The sequence below is a fragment of the Heterodontus francisci genome, chromosome 6 (genome assembly GCF_036365525.1).
Source record: "Heterodontus francisci isolate sHetFra1 chromosome 6, sHetFra1.hap1, whole genome shotgun sequence".
Taxonomy (NCBI): domain Eukaryota; kingdom Metazoa; phylum Chordata; class Chondrichthyes; order Heterodontiformes; family Heterodontidae; genus Heterodontus; species Heterodontus francisci.
The window spans coordinates 133660422-133671735 of NC_090376.1; positions in this window are offsets into that span (position 1 = coordinate 133660422).

The window sequence follows — 11314 nt, forward strand, 5'->3', positions numbered from 1 at the left end:
TAAGTCTCCCCTTAACCTTCACAGTTTGCTACTCTAAGGAGAACAATCCAAGTCTCTCCAATCTCTGCACATAACTGAACTCCCTGGTATCCTTCTGGTAAAGCACCTCTGTACTCCCTCCAGGGCTTTGGCATCTTTGCTAAAGTGTGGTGCCCTGAATTGTACACAGTACTCTATATGAGGTCTAACCACAGTAACTATAATTTATTAATTATGATGATATGTATTGTAAGCATTCTTAAGCAATCATAACTCTGCAAGCATGAGTAGGTGACAAAGTCTTTTCGCAGGTGTGGAAAAATATCAGCAATGTTCTGAGGATTTCACGGGTTTGCTGTATTACCTTTACAAAAACATGACTCATGGTTGGGAGATAAGTAATTCACTACACTGAATGAACGCATTGCTAGACAATGAAATAAATGCTGATGTTTTCTTCTCATTTTGGGGAGAACTGTTCCTTTCAGGACATAGAATGATGCCAATCCTTGCAACATTACATACGACCACAAGAATTCTTCCTGGTTGCTATGAAGTTGTGGATGATTTCAATGGAATACTGAAGTAAGCTTAAAAATACACACCCACTGCTTTTCACATATACTTCAGCGAAATATTACTTCACATGCACACACAGGTGCAAAACTTGCTGCAGAACCAAGTTTCTATTTTATCCTTACAATAAGTTTGTTTTGCAATTAGTTTTGTCTTAAATTATCTGAGGTTAAAGCTCATATAAAGCTCCCAGGCTTCACTGGGATTTGGATTTAGATTTGGATTAAAAGCAACTGGGCCATTGAAACCACAAAAAGAAAGATTTGAAAGGATTGCATTTATATAGCATCTTTCCCAGCCTCAGGATGTCACAAAACACTTTACAGCCAATTAAGTACTTTTGAAGTGTAGTCACTATTGTAATGTAGGAAATGCAGTAGCCAATTTGCGTTCAGCAAACTCCCACAAAGAGTAATGTGATAATGACCAGATAACCAGTATCAGTGATGTTGATTGATGGATAAATATTGGCCAGGGCACTGGGAATAACTGCCCTGCTGTTCTTCAAAAAAGTTGAGAGAGGCAGCATCCCCGTCCCTTTAAACACTTTAAAGGGACAAGGATCCCGCCCGCAAGAGCTGCCGGCTAATCACAGTGCTGGTAGCTCAACAGTATCAGCAGCGCCACTAGGAGCTGTGGTTACTGCCGATACTGCGGAAGACCTGCAGTGTCAAAGGTGGAGGAGACACTAAGACGCAGGTAAGTGGGATCGGGGTTGGTCTGGTAGGCCCCAACGTGGTGGGTGGGAGATCGGCCTTAGGCCGGGGGTTGGGGGGGGCGGTGAGTCCCGAGGGTATATTGGTTCCCAGTTGGGGTCCTCCATGAGCCACGAATTACCCATGAAGGAGAGACACCCCCAAGCCTGTAGGGAGGGCTCCTCATTTTCCAAGGCGTCCTCCCCCCACAGCGGAGGCCCCCCCACCGCTGGTAAGATCCCATCGGCAGTGGGAAGAGGCCCTTTATTGACCATCAATAGGCCACTCAAGGGCCTCGATTGGCCTCTGGGCAGGAAGGCCAACGTCAGCCTAACCCACCCCAGGAAGATCGGGCCCAGCCATCCTGGCATCTGGTTCCATGGTGGCCGCTGCCACTCCGATTCTCTGCCCTCCATCCCCCAGCCACTGAACCCGACATCAGGCTGGGAACAAAATCCAGCACAGAGTCTCAGTTTAACATCTCATCCAAAGGATGACACCTCCAACAGTGCAGCACTTCTTCAGTGGAAAGAGCCAAAAGTATACAACACAGATGAGGACTCAGATTAGTTCCAAAGTATCCATCAGGTACATGTTTTGATCTCTTGACTGGTACAGCAGTCAGACCCGCACCTGCCAAATGTGAGGCATAGTAATTTTGTCAGATGAACATTGATTTTAAACTATTGCTGGAGTGAAGAAAGGACTTGTTAAAAATCAACAGACACTTGGCTGGAAAAACATTTGCTTACTAACAGACAGTGCTTGGAGAGACAAAGGATTATTCCCTGCTCCAATTAACCGCTAATGAATTTTGATTACCAGACATTGAAGGCAAGGAAGTGCATTCCAGGCCCTGCTAAGATGATACAATCCACAGAGCCAGGACTGGTTAAACCAGCTGGTCATGTGACTAACTGGCCGGTCCAAGTTTTTTGAACTAGCCACAGGACAGTTTGAATTCAGAAGGTTGTTTGAACTGGAAGCTGAAATAAGCAAATCTCTTTCCTGGCTGTCTCTCTCTCTCGCTATCTCTCACACTTTATCCCAAGCCCCCGGACCTACGGAAGACATGTAAACCTCAAGAGAGAAAAGACTCCGACCTCGAAACAAGTTGAAGCATGCACTGGGCCCCAAGGAATTGCAAGTCTGACCGGCAACCAAAGACTTCACAGCAAACTCAAAGGACAGTCAAATAGAAACCCATCTATTGCCTCAAACTTTTCCCCTTTATTCTTTTCTACTTTTCTGTCTCTATCTGCGTGTGTGTTTAATGCATATGCATGCTAGTGTGATCGTGTCGCATATTTGTAGTCGGTAACCGGATTAGAGTTTAAGATTAATAAACTTCTACCTTTCTTGTTATAAATCTAAGAAAACCTGTCTGAATTGATTGCTTTGCCTTACAATTGGAAAGTGGTGAACAAGGATTCACTAAGGGGGGACTAAAAAACGGTGTTTTTTTAAAATTAAACCCTGTTATGGTTAAACCAGGCAAAGGCTGAGAGGGAACCCCTAGACCTTCTCATCTGGTCGTAACATTTCTTCCAAGGAATGTTGGTTGAAACTGGCAACTGTGTTGACCTATGCAAACTTACCAAGTTTGACCTGTCCCAGTCTCAATTGTAATCTGCAACAGCTCTACGCGATCTGGGAGGCATTTCAATAAAAGGCATACTATCAATAGGTACATGTTAGTGACAGGCAAGACACTGTTATAAAAGGGGTGAGGTTCAGTGGGGGGAGAGTAACGTACAATATGATATTTCTGATTCAGCTGGCAGAATGACCTTGAAGTCAATGCATTATGCATGCCAAGTAAACCTAGAGAAGTACTAACTGGCTACAATCCAGACTCACTCTTACCATCCCTGATGACCCATTATGGGCCGTTTAGTTGACTGAGCCAAGGTATGCAGTGTTTCACAGATCCACTAACTCCATTATGTTTCCTTGCCGATGACAGCTGCAATATGTTAATGGAATATGCTTGGATGCAGTGGTCCTGGTGCCACTTAAGACGTAAGACTAATTACCATAAGTTGGTGACAACAGGCACAAGTGTCACTTCGTATCAATATCATTTGCACCAGAACTCTCCAGTGATGTACAAGAGCATCGCTATATGATTTCAAACTTCCATCTTCTCCAACTGCTTTTAACAGAGAGCTCTGCTAAAAAATTTTTTTAAAAATGTCCATTAAACCCCTCAAATCATGGTACATTGCTTTTCTAGTGTATTTGTAAAGTATTCCTATGCACAAATAATACCTATACATAAACACCAAACCCATAATACATTATATTATTAAACAATATGTAACCACTTTGCATAAAACTTACCAACCCTTTGAGAGCTATAGTAATTTTTTAAAACATTTTTTTTCTTTTCAGGGAATACTGTTAAGGAAGACAAGTTCCATAGTTGACTATTTCTCTTTTGTTAATAATTGTCATTTTTGTACCTGCTATATGTTAGAAAATGTGCAATGGCAGAATAGAATGGTTAAAGAATCTGACCTAAAAGGGAAGAAAGATAAATTTTATAGGAAATATAAACAAAATCCATTGTGGTAGTAGATACTGTTCTTTGAAAGTTCCAATTGACAACAGAGTAGGGAGTTGTACTTTGCATCCAACTTGTGCTGTATCCAACCAAGAAATATTTGTCAATGGGACTGGATGACAAATATGGGAAAATATTCTGTATAACAGCACTGATATTCTGTACTTTGACAATCACTAAACAATTTGCCATTTTTGTCTTAAATGGTCTTGCCAGAATGGGAGAAACTGGTGACTTGTAGAATTGAAAGTCACATTTCAGCAATAGTGCAATTAAAATTATATGTTAAAATCAGCTTTTCCACACTGTCAATGTAAAAACTCTTCCAAAAGAGTTCACCGATTGTACCACATTTTTTTAAATGAAACATGAAGATGTTAAAGTCAATCACAATAATAATTTGTTGCTCTTTGAATTTTAGGAGTGAAGCTTTAATGGTGCAGCTCTGCTATTAACTAATGATTTGTATCTGAATTTCTCACATACTTTAATGTTAATACAGATATTTCTGGGGCACCAAAGTGTCCATTTTCTATACTTCAGCAGCAAAATAAGGGTATAAAGCCATTCTGAATTAAAGATAATTTATCAGAAGTTAATCCAGACAATTATCTTGTATCAATATTTCTTTTGTATATTAGGCATTACCTTGTACATAGCGGTAGAATATTGCATTCAGCTTAAGGATATATTGTTATCACTGACGATAACTGCACCATGATAATTATAATTAATTATTCAGTAGGATTTAAAACAGAATGGGGTGTTTCTAGTACTAGTATATATAGAGGTCGTTCAGAGCTTTACTATTCAACAACAAAAGAATAGCACAATTGAGGAAATATTTGCCACTGATGCTGGTTTTATTATTTACTTATCATTTTATATTGTGTCCATTTACTGGCATATCTGTGGCATAAGTAGGTTTTCTTGTATAACCCTGTATGAAATCAAGTCAGAGTTTTGTAGTCATAGCAGTGACAAAGGAGTACCACAGCTTTGGGCTCAAGCACCTCAATGTGGACTTTATGAAAGCAATAAATTTTTATGTGTATATTGAGCTGGCAAGTTTGCTGAAACATACACAGCTTAACTGCATTGTGTAAGATGAAATGCATACGTAGCACAGCAATGCATAAGCAATGTATTTAGAACAGAATAATATTAGTGATATATACAATAGCAGCAGCAATAATCGTAATAGAGAGGATTTATTCATTTTTTAATGCATTTTGCTTTAAATCAACTGGGGCGGGGGTGGGGAACAAACCAAACATTCTCCATCTTAACTGACAAAAATTAGCTATATAAACCATGTTTGAAATCAAGCTACTCAAACCTGATGAAATGTCATTTTTCTGGTTTGATTAATGTACACTTTTTATCCTGTTTCAATGCAATAATAGCAAATTCATACTGACATGTTTATTTGTAGTTTTTGATCATTATATGGACCTAGTTGGTAACAGCTCATTGCAGATCATAGACGAGCCACAGACCCCAATTCAAACTGGATTCAGATGTGCGTAGATTTTCTTCTGACTTTTGTCCAGTTTGGATCACTTCAGATTTTATACACTGTCACTGCATGTTCCCGAGAGCTGCAGAGACAAGCGCTATGGCAATGACACCTGAGATACCTCTAAAAGTAACTGGTGGTGAAATTGGATGGTGCTGGCCCTGATTTTTAGGCACTGAATGGGCACCTAAGTTTCCAATATGGTGGCTGGAAGTGTGTGGATATTATGAGCTGGCAATGTGCTGCTGCCATATTGGTGTAGGAAAGAAAGAACTCCAGTCCCTTACTTGAAACATGTCCTAGTCCCTTTGTATATACAAATACGGGACCTACCACCTATTTGAGGCCCCCTGTACAATATTGGGCTGCCCTGAATACAGCCAGGAAAACCATGTCTGCATGCAAGTAAGTTTCTGAAATAGGTTTAGCAGAATGTGGAGCCAGGAGGGGAAGAATACATTCAAACAATGCATGCCACTCTAGGCCACTACCCCTCCCCCACTCAATCATGACTCTGACCCCTCCAAACATTGCCAACCTCTACCCCAATTGTCGATAGCACCCTTCACAGTCCCAGGCACCACTCTTCTCAATCCCAGCTGCTATTCGCTCCAATCCAGGCCACTAGCCTCCTCATCCCAGCTGCTACCATCCTGAATCCGGTTACCTGCCCCTCTCCTAATTGTCCCTCCCAAGGTCATCTCCCTCTCCTGACCCGCATCCCACCCAATCCCCTTTAAGGAGTTAGCTAAGGGTCACTGCCAATCATCTGGACCTCTTCTCCGGCGAGCTGCCTGGGGACCCTCATGAGGGGGCAATTTTGATTTAACCCATGGGATCAGGTGGAATACTGATTTGACACCCACCCAATGGGGGCAATTTTAACCTATCCCACCAGTCAGGAAATTGATGGGATCGGTCACATTGTTGATTTTAGACCCAGTCAACTTTACTCTTTATTAACGTCAACGAGTAATACTATAGGGTGCAAAAAGCAATATTCTACCTGATACCATAGGGTTCCCAGCCTATGAGTTAAGTTAAAATTGCTCCCCTAGGTGACCACAGCCAGTTCAATGATACTGAGGCCCAAGGTCCAATAATAACCCTATTGAGCCTCTCCATTGAGGAGCAGGGATCATTCCCAGTAACCCCTGCATGTCCATTTCTGAGAGCAAATGATTTTCAAGACCACTGTGCCTTTCAGAAATCTGAATCTGAGTTTAGAGTTCTAAGTAAAAAACATAAAAATACAAACTTGGATTTACCTAATTATGTTCAATCTTCTTATGTCTCACTTCTGTTGCAAAAGACTGTTCTGGACAAGTAACAATTAATATGCAATGTGCAGAGAGTACAATTCCAATTAGGGATTTAAGAAAAAGGAAATGACACAAATACACAACAGATCTGTCAACTTCCAGAAAGATAAGACACAGGTTCTGATGTTTTGGGTGAAGGGTCCATACACAAAATGTCATAGCTGGTCTTTTCTCTTTACAGAGGCTGACTGACCTGTGTGTATCTCCAGCATTTTCTATCATTCCAGATTTCCAGGTGTTTTTCTTTTTAAATTGAGGGGTGGGACTGCAGCTACTCTGCAGCCATGGCAGTAGGTCATTGGGTTTCCAACTAAAAAGATTGTGAGATCAAATTCCCACCTTAGACGTGGCCTAATTTTATTAGATTAACTTTAGTAATTCTTTGTTGGCTTTTTGAAGCAATTGAACATTTCCCATTAGAACGAGAGGAACAGTTTACAGGATCTGACTGCAGGAACACCTCCTCTTGCTGGTCCATCAACAAATTGAACTATTGAGATCAAATAGAGGAAGCTGTGAAGTCAGACCACCTTCCACTTTAGTGAATATGGCAAGTAATAGGGGAGACCTAAAGCAAGGGATGAATTGAATTAGAATTTCAGTGGTTGTTGTATGTTTGCCTTTAAGAGTGATGTCCCTTTTAAGATCTTAGTATGCTAATTAGTTAAGTGCCAGGATGTAGTCATGTGACTCAAAGCCTGAATCACCCTGGAACTGTAACGCCCAGAGACAAGTTCTGTACTGTATATAAATAAACCTGTTTGGATTTCACACATCTCATTTATGTTGCATCAGACAACATAAAAGAACTCATTACACTACTGACCTGCCTTCCTTTAACCTGACAGATTCAATGCTTTTTGAAACATGCACTAAAGGAGTTAAAAATTTCTATTTTGTTTTACATCAAAAGAATGGAAAAAAAATTGTTGCTCGTTACCACTTGAAGCAAAGTTTCTTTGTAAACTTTAGTGTTTAATATATTAATTATACTTACAGTTTCCTAGCACAATTGCCAATGGAGCCTTTGCTTTTCTATTAGCCACCACAACATGATGCAGACTAAAATGTTACCAAATGTGCAGTTAGTGGAGATTTGCTTTCCTCTTTTTTCAAACTTGTTCAGCTTTTTTTATATTTTTCCTTTGCCTCCTTTTATCTTCCTGCGCTATGCATCACTCCCATTTGCCATTCCCACTATTCCCAACTACATAGAGGTGTGTAAAAATGGCTTGGGGCTATCACTGTCATTCATTTCCCAACGTCGCTGTCCTTCAGAACAGCATGGCAGAATGAAGAACTCACCATGAGGATCATCATGGGCACCTTGAACTTCATCAGTATACGTTGAAGCCCAATGCAATATTACCACAGGGAGCTGGGGGGGGGAATTTTATGCTCTCCCATGGACGGCCTTCCTGCCCGCCACCTATTGAGGCCATTAAGTAGGCAATTAATGCTCAATTAAAGGTCTCATCCCACCCAAGCGGGCCTGTCGTGCACATAGAACATGATAAGCAAACCCGTGCGGGTTGCTTGCCAGCTCCAAGGGTGGAGAGTGGGGGTAATCCCTTCTTAATAAGGATTTAGTGCCTGATCGAGGGACCCGGCATCGAGAAGGGAGGGCCCGCTGAGAGCCACCCACCGCCCCCCCACCCCCCCCCCCCACCCTTGCTGCCAGCCCCTCAAAGCCCACTGCCCCATGATCCCCACCCCGCAAAACCCCTCCCGCTCTGACTCACTTGTGGCCTGAGTCCAGCGGCTCCAGTGAGTCCAGTACCAGCAGCAGCCACTGCCTCTGCTTCTGATTGGCCGGCAACTCTGCCAGGCAGGACTTCCATTGCCAGTCCTTAATGCCAGGGAAAGCCCGCCACTGACCACTTAAGTGTCTAATTGGCACATAATGCGGCTGGCCTTCCGCAGAGGAGGCAACTCAAGACTTTCGCCAGCGCTTTAGCCAGTGGCCGAGACTTCCATCATCAAGATAAAATCCAGGCCTCTATGTCTTCCCCAATCCCCCATTTATTTCCTTACTCCTTCCAGCAGAACCTTATCTTCGTCTTACTGTACTTTTATTGAGACTATTTACATGGCATATTATACAAAGACATTTCGCTGGTGAAATATGTATTGCAGCTTTGCTCAAGTACATTAAAGAAACATCAGTGCACAATTCTGACAGAGGTGTATAGTTCACTAATACGTCAACAGCACTTGGATAGGAACTTCAACAGAAGGGAACTATCAATTGGATTTAACTGATGTCAGTATCTGTCAAACTATCCTGAAGGGACTGCAGTTTTGATTTCATTGATGCCAGCTGTGAATGTTTCCACGTGCTGTATTTCAATGTCGTTCTACACAATAGTGATTTTTTTTAACATGAACATATTTGCTATCCCTCGGGTGCATCTTATCTCAGAACATCTGTACAAAGTCTGAAAAAAGTAAATAGTTTTCAATTAAAAATGGCAACATATAAACAGGAGAAAAGGAGGGTAATGCTAAAATATCCAGCTCTTAAATATATCTGGTTTTACAATGACATCTTGCAAATAAACTGATTGATTAAATTGAATGCTGATTTTTTTTTTAAATGGCATTGGTACGCACCTTCACTCTATCTGTTTAGACGGATCTGTGAATCTCTTTGCATGTGTAAGAGCAAATAGAGATGGTGGGCAGAATTTAGTGAACCCGTTGCGGGTCCCGGCAGCGGACCCAGAAGTGGCTGACCTCGGCATTCATCACATGTGCGATCAGCCCATTGCGATCACGCGGTGGTTGTCCATTAACCATAATGGAGACGCAGGACCCCGCCAATCACGTGCCGGGGTGGCGGCAAGGCACCAATGGGCATCGACAGCAGAGACAATGGAGGTGCTGGCGCCATCTTTAAAGCACTGCCAGCCCTGATTAAACTGCTGCTTCACTTACTGGCTTTGCTGCTGATTTGCCTTTGATGAGGTTTTGCCATTCTGCTGCTGTGCTGCTGCCCCCCTGCCTGGAGTCCCTCTGCTGCTGAACTGCTGACCAAGGATAGAGGTCTAGCAGCTCTCCAGAAGCCAAGACTGGGCATGTCAGGGGTGCAAGACACTGGGTGGCCCCACGGTTCAGCGATGCCTCCCTGGAGGTTCTCCTCCTGGCCCTAAGGAAAAGATGGGAGGTCCTCTCCCCCAGCAATGGCAAGAACAGGTGCTCCCAACTGACCAACAAATCTGGATGGAGATAGCTGAGGAGGTCAGCAGCCATGGAGTCACCCAACGCAACTAGGTCCAGTGCCGTAAGAGGGTCAACAATCTCTTTCATTCTGCCCAGGTGGCTGCTCCATAACTCTCTCTTTTCAAGGATAGCAAGTGGCTAAGCAGAAGGATGCGGGAGATGGGGAGGGAGGCACTATACCTGCATTGGCAGAGGGGGTTAGGCATCGCCTCATTCTGACAGATGCATGGCTGCATGGCAGCCACAGACCACCTTCTTTCATAGCTCATCCCCATTGACTCCCCTGAGAGCAGACTGGAGCATGAGCTACCTGCCCACTAGGGGATGAGGAAGGTCACTAGCTGGTCATTAGACAACAGGCATTCAGAGAATGTACCAACCCATGACTCTTCTGCACCTTTCATCAGCACAGATACTTCCACCTTGGTGGGTTTCTGCTTGGCTGAAGAATCAGGGTCACAAGCTGATGAGAGCACCATATACGCATGCAAGCAGCTGACAGTCGGAGGACTGTGGGTGGCCAGGCCCATGCTGAGTTCCAGGTTGATGACAAGTCTCTGGTGTTGACAGCACAGGGCATGCTGGAGTTGCAGGGTGAGGTAAGGCAACATCAGGCAGAGATGCCAGAGGCAATGCAGAGCTTTGAATGGATGATAGAGGAGTCTATTCATGCCATGACTGCTGCCATGTCTCAGGTTTGTGAGTGCATGGTTTCATCCATCGAAAGGTTTGCAACCCTCATGATGAGCCAGATCCCACAGATACATGCAGACCTGCACACCATCGCCTTGGCCACAAGTTTGACACAGCAGTAACAAGGTGAGAGAAGGGCAAGGTGCCTGGAGTCTTCTCCAGCTCCTCGTCATTCAGCTGGTGAGCAGAGAGGTTCAAGTGAGCCTTGAAAGGGAGGAGAGGCTGACCTCCACAGCTGGGGGCTCCCCTCAGAATGCTCCGAGTGTAGACAGTGGCTCCTCAGCCCCTCCGCCAGTGAGTCCAGCTCGAGCAGCCATGACACCTGAGGAGACACACCAGTGAAGGACACCCTCAGGCAGCAGGGGCCCTCCAGGCCTCAGGCAGCAAAAGGACCATCAACTAGAAGTGACTATTTATGAGATTGTCTCTTGCCTCCTTGGCCCATCGCTCAATCTGCCTGGCCTCCACTTCAAGCTGTTCAACATCCAGTTCTGCCTGCTCATTAGCCTCCTCTGCATCCTCCTCGTCAGTGGAGGGGTGTCACTCAGTCATGTCATCATCATGCAAGGCCTCCTCCCTCTGCAGTGCTAGATTGTGCAGAGTACAGCAGACCACTATGATATGCAATACCCTCACAGGGGCAGACTGCAGGGCTCCACTGGCTCGATTTAGGCAACGGAATCTCACCTTCAGCACCCAATGGCCTGCTCAGTGGCCACTTGGGTGGAACCGTGGAAAGTGT